We start from the raw sequence: 6,183 nt of genomic DNA on the forward strand, positions 1-6,183 counted from the left end.
CACGTGCCTCCAAATTCTGATTGAAGAAACACACCTGGTCCAGGTAACCAGCAGCAGGCAGTGCAGGGAGAGCTGAGACACTGGCAGGGTGGTAGATCTGGATTCAGAGTCTAACAGATGCACCACATTTGTTGGAAACAGTGCCCCCTAGTGAGCACAGCCAGAACAGTCAGAAGCCTTGAACCAGGGGGGTCCAAACTTTTTGCAGGGGGCCAGAATAGAGGAGGTGAAAATGTGTGAGGGCCAACCAATTCTTTGAACCCTCATATTAATATTATGCAGAAAATTACTGTAAATTTTTTCTTTGAAGACCAGTAATAAAATAAAGAAAAAGGAAACCTTTCTTCAACAATAAATCTGGGTTTACATGAAAAAATACATATTAGTCATTACTAAACGCTTGCTGTAAACTTCTACATTTAAATCACGTGAACAGGAATATACTGCCCTAAACTACTTGTATTTTTTATTCAGCTTTTTCAAGGGACATCTAGGTGTTGGAAAATATTTTCTACTTAAAAATATTTAAATTTTCTGTTTTTGAAAGTGTTCTTTTTTTAACTTTTGTTGCCATCTCTAAATGATATGTAAGAAAAGAAGTTGACACATAAAAAGTGTAAAATACAATAAGAAAAAGAACGTCCACATTGTCTCTGAGTGGAGATCATAGCTGATTATCAGGCGCTTTTAACCCTTGTGCTATCCTAGGCACTTAAACATTGGGAGTGGGGTCATCTAGACCCACTAGACAGTGCTCTGAACCTTTTTTCTTGAATGATTTGTGATCTTCACTGGTGTCCATGGATTACATGAAATCCTCTCCACCTTTATCCACCTTTGTCATGGTAGGGAAAACACATCAATGTAAGGGGGGGGGTCATTTTGACCCCATAAGATAGCACAATGGTTAACGTGGGCGCTTTGTTCCTTTTAAGTTTTTAGTTCCTCTGACAACTTTTCTTTTAGCATTTATGATCCATTTGGTCCAATTAAATGTTAAAAAGGATCTAAATGTTTCCATATGTGTCCCAGATGTGTGTAGGGAGGGATTTTGGAATGAACCTGAAATGTTATATATTTTTCTTCTCACAAAAATGGCCTGTTGGAGGGAACTGTCTGTCATTTGACAAAAATCCCCATCTGAGTGATTCCTGTTAGGTTAACTCACAATCACCTCAAAGAGGAAAAAAAACAAAACCATTATACATTTAAACCAAAGACGTTGCTGCACGAGTGCACGCAGCTCAGAAGCTTCTAAACACAAAGAGTGCTTAGATGGGGGGGTAAATGTGTATTTATGTTAGTATAATAAATGAGGGAGTCTTTTTTTTTGTCTTTGGACAGTATTAGTGGTAGTGCGTCTTATTGTTGCTGCCCTGGCCGGCTGTTTGTTTTCACTGCCTGGGTGTGTGAGTGTTTGGTGTGGGAGGAGGAAAAGCGTTGATTCTGGAGCCCTTAGTGCACGGGAGGCTTCTGTTCTGTTTACTATCTCTGCAGCAGTCAGTTGAAGCCCGGAGGGAAAATACCTCCCACTGTAGACGATAAGCATTCTGACAGGTAGAGTTAGCAAAAACAGCCAACAATTGGTTTTTCTAGCAAAAATGTCACACAAAACCCCAAACTGTGAGTCAACACCCGGACATGGAGACTCACGCTAGACCAAACACGTCATCCATGGATCTGCATGGTGAAAGTGCAGCCTGAAGTGGGAGGGGCACATTGACCTGAGGTTACTCCGCCCACCTTCGCAATGCTCTAAAAGTAAAACATGGGAAGCACTGACAATCAAAAAGAACATCCAGGAGGCGGACCTTAACATAAAAAACAAAAAGGGTCAATAAAGCCAATAAAGTTTTTTACTCCATTTCTGAGTACTGTGCAGGAGTTTCTCCGACAGCATCTTTGTCACACAAAAACCCTGAAACTATGGAAGCATTTCTGTAACACAATTAAAAATAAAAGTCAATACCAAAAATGCTTTTTCATTTTCAAAATGAAGCTGCGTTTGTTGACTCAAAATTAAAATGAAAATCAATCCGCCAAACTGGTTTTTCTGCCTCCATCCTGCAAATGCTGACTGGCATTGAATTATCCTACACTTTTTGAGGGGGAGATGTGAAAACGAAAATGCAATCCCCTCTTTGCATTTTCGCTTTAATTATGTGAGAGTAAGCAGTGTTGAAGTGGAAAATGAAAAAGCATTTAGGAGGATTGATTTTTCATTTTTATTTTGACTCATCTGATGCAGTTACATTGTGAAAATGAAAAAGCATTTCTGTTGATCCATTTTAATTGTCAAATAGATATTTATAATTGAACTTTGCTACACATTTACTAGAGAACTTTTTGACAATGAAATGTCAAAAACCATTTTCTTTATCATTTTAATAAGTTACAAAAAGAGCGGTATTGAAGAAGAAAAAGAAAACTGATTTGGTGGATTGATTTTTCATTTTATTTTTGAGTCATTGAATGCAGCTGCATTTCAAAAGCATTTCTGTTGCTGACGTTTATTTTTAATTATGCTACAGAAATGCTTCCATATGGATCCAGTTGGGAGGGACATCTGCTGAGATGCCCTCCGGATAAACTCAGAGCTCAATGCAAAAAGAAACGCTAGCGTTCAGGTGGACGCCAGAGATTTGGGTAGAACATGTTTGAGTGATGATAGTTGTCTCTTTTTAAACCCAAAATTACCTTTTTTAGGAAAAGAGTCATTTGAAAACAACAGATTAAAAGAAAAAGATTGTTTTAGTTTTACCTGAAGCAGCCTAATAAAAAAAAAAACAGAAGGAAAAAGTTAAAAGAAGAATCTTGATTTCAGGTGAGCGGGTATGTCTCAGACTGCACAGATAAATAGTGTCACCATTATTAAACGATGGTTTCGTAGATGGGTTTACTACGGGAATAACTGTTTGTTTAAAGAAAATAAGTGCGTTTAAGCAAACAAAACCTTTTCACTGTTTATCAGAATTACTTTAGCTTGGTTTCCTGTTTCCCACCTTTTGTGTAGCGTCTTGAGAAATTCAGCTTTAAGGCCGTGTCATAAAGCTAATATGTACATTTTGCACATTTTACACGGATGAAAATTGGTCATGCGTGAATAGATGTGGAAACAGTGAGAGGGGTTGTGGGTTGTGTCCGAATTCCTTCTCTACTCACTATTTAGCGCGTTCCCCATTTTGTAGTTCTGTCCGAATCTACAATTCCAAAATCCAGTGCTCTAGAAATGTCCCAGAAGTCTCTACGAAAAACCAGCGTGCATTGATGCTCACTAGATTGACGAATATAACCCTCAATGCATTGAACGGATCAATTTTTATAATTTTTAATAAACCATCAACGTTTATATCTTTAGAAGACTCTGGGCTCATAAATAATCGTCGCAAAACGCTCATATTTATTAGATTTTAACTTCTTGAAATGGATGACATCCTATTTGCCATTTTAAAAGTAGTGCGGGTATAAAACAGGTATAAAAAATCATGCTTTTTTGGTTATTTTTGTGTGAAATGCCCAAATAAAAAATGGGAAAATAAAACAATGTTTTCACTAAGGTGACAGTTGGTTTAGTCGACAGACTTGATGCTTTTGTGAGGACATTTATGCTAAATGCAAAAACATCTGAAATATGGAGAAAAAAGGTCAAAGCTGGTGCCCAATTTAGAAAGAAAAGAAAAGAAAAAGAGGAGAAAAGAGACAAAGAAAAGGGTAATATAGCATAGCTAGATGCACGTTTTCTAAATTTGAATGCTACCTGCCCTACAACAACAACAACGTTGCAGAGGAAAAATCTCTTGTTTGGTCTATCATGACCAAAACTGAAGTAGGCCCAAATATTTTAAATAACGTCATTTTTAAGATTTTCTTCTTAAATGTTTGCTCTGCCTTAACTTGTAACATTAGTTATGATTCGTGTGTCTGTCTGCTGTGTCACAAAGTTTTTGTTGTGTTTTACTGTTGTATATTAGTTCATAATGTTAAATGAGCTGTGATGGTAGCATGCTGCTGCTGCTGCTGCTGCTGCTGCTGCTGCTGCTGCTGCTGCTGCTGCTGCTGATGCTGCTGATGCTGCTGCTGATGCTGCTGCAGCTGCTGCTGCTGCTGCTGATGCTGCTGATGCTGCAGCTGCTGCAGCTGTTAGCTTTTCAAAACTCCAGTTGATCAAGTCATACCTGAGATCACCAAAGTCTCAGGAGCAACTCACTAACCTGCTGTTGTTAGTATCAATCATTCAGTAGGGAAGCAGATTTTATATGATTTATTATTGACAAACTTGCATCAAGGAAGGCCACAAAGGTTAGGTTTTAGTTAGTGTTTTCTGTTCTTAGTGCTGCAGTTACATTTATTCTAGTGTGTTATTAGTGTGATTTGTAGTTTATAATATTTATTTTAGATTATTTATTTGTGTTTGATTAAATATTTCCTAACGGTATTTTTGCCATGCTGATAGTCTTTTAATTTTTATGTTCCTATAACTGTTATAATGCAGTGCAGAATTCTGATAAACATCTTTTTTTTTATATCAATTTCTTAGTTTCAGTTACAATAAATGGACAAAGTGACTCTAATGGGGGGGGGGGGGGGGGGGGGGGGGGGCAGAGGAGGGTCTCGCCCGGGGAGTAATTCAGGGTAGAACCGCCACTGGTTAGGGGTTAGGGTGGGAAATCGGACAGAGCCGTGGTCTTTACGTGAAATTTTCACAGATTTATCATGAATAAACATGTTAAAAAACACGAAAAAAAAGTATAATCCACACAAAGAAGACGTAACCCAACGTGGAACATGAACCGTTAATGATTATTGCGCTAATTACATGCAGTTCATTAGTGATTCAGGCATCAATGATGTCATCTGAACGTGATCTGTGCGCCGTGTACGTGATCTAAAAGTTACACATCAGTGGTTCATGCATGAAAAGTCTGTTAGACAAACGTGGAACGCTCCTGGAAAGACACACATTTGTGTATCTCACAAAAATCACACGTAATTGCAGAAGATTTATGTAATAATTGCGTATAAACTACGTAAATTGCGTAATTCTCAACCGACCAAAAATTTTTAACAGAACAAAACTGAATTCACGTTAAAACCCGTCGTCTGAAACCCTCGAGGGACATCTGAACACATCGACAAACGCAAGAAACATTTATGAATGACGTAGATCAGTGGTCCCCAACCCCCGGGCTCCCGGATATCTGCCCGCTCCGGGGGTCATTTGGGGTCATTTGGTACCGGGCTGCAGAGAAAGAATATATAACTTGCATTACTTCTGTTTTATTTATTTCGGAATCTGAAAGATGTTTTATTTTGAAAAATTGCCCAATTCTTTGGTACATCAGTCTATGTCATTTTTGACGCATTCCAAGGCGCTCTTCTCGGTCACGTGTTAAGTTACCGCTAAAATAAAATCCAGGAACTAGCAAAATGAGTAAAAAACAAAATGTCTTTGGAAAGTTTCTTTGCCGAGGGGAAAATGCCCAGCCAGGAGAAAGAAGAAGAGCCTTCAACTTCCAAAATAAGAAAGCTAAATTTAATAGACAGTACCTTTTTTTGCACCACGAGAGTGTGGGAAGGGGAGATGATGATGAGACCTGTGCGATGTCAACTTTTAAGCGAGTCAAACTAAAAGCACAGAGTTCGTCTTGTCACGTATTTGATCCTCCCTCATCCTAGTATTGCTACAATAATCATCCGCCTATACTTGAAATACCGGTCCGTGAAAGTTTGTGTGATGTCATACCGGTCCGTGGCATGAATACGGTTGGGGACCACTGACGTAGATCACGCATGGATCACGGAGGACTGAGATTTCATACACTGAAAATGCACAAAATGTACGTGGTGGTTGTTTGACACGACCTTAAGACTACAGCTTTATAAATTAAGTGGGGGGGGGGGGGGGGTTCCTCCTTTTTTCCAATTTATAAACGGATGGTTTCATAATTTGAGAAGTCCAAGTCTGTGAGGACGTCACATCCTCAAGTAAAAAATAATTTGTATTTTTGTTTTATTTTTTCTGTACCTGTCAGAGTTTTTGAGTGAATGGCGGGTCAAATTTAGGAAGAATTGTGAGACAAAAATGGTCTTTTCAGTCCAGGACAAAGTTATTGTTCCGGTGACACTATTGTTGTTTCTCCTGTGTGTGTAGTATAAAAAAACAACAACAGTTTGTGTTGACTT

Source organism: Oryzias latipes, chromosome 18 (assembly GCF_053564925.1).
Source record: "Oryzias latipes strain Hd-rR chromosome 18, Olatipes_Hd-rR_3.1".
In the NCBI taxonomy this organism is placed as follows: Eukaryota; Metazoa; Chordata; class Actinopteri; order Beloniformes; family Adrianichthyidae; genus Oryzias; species Oryzias latipes.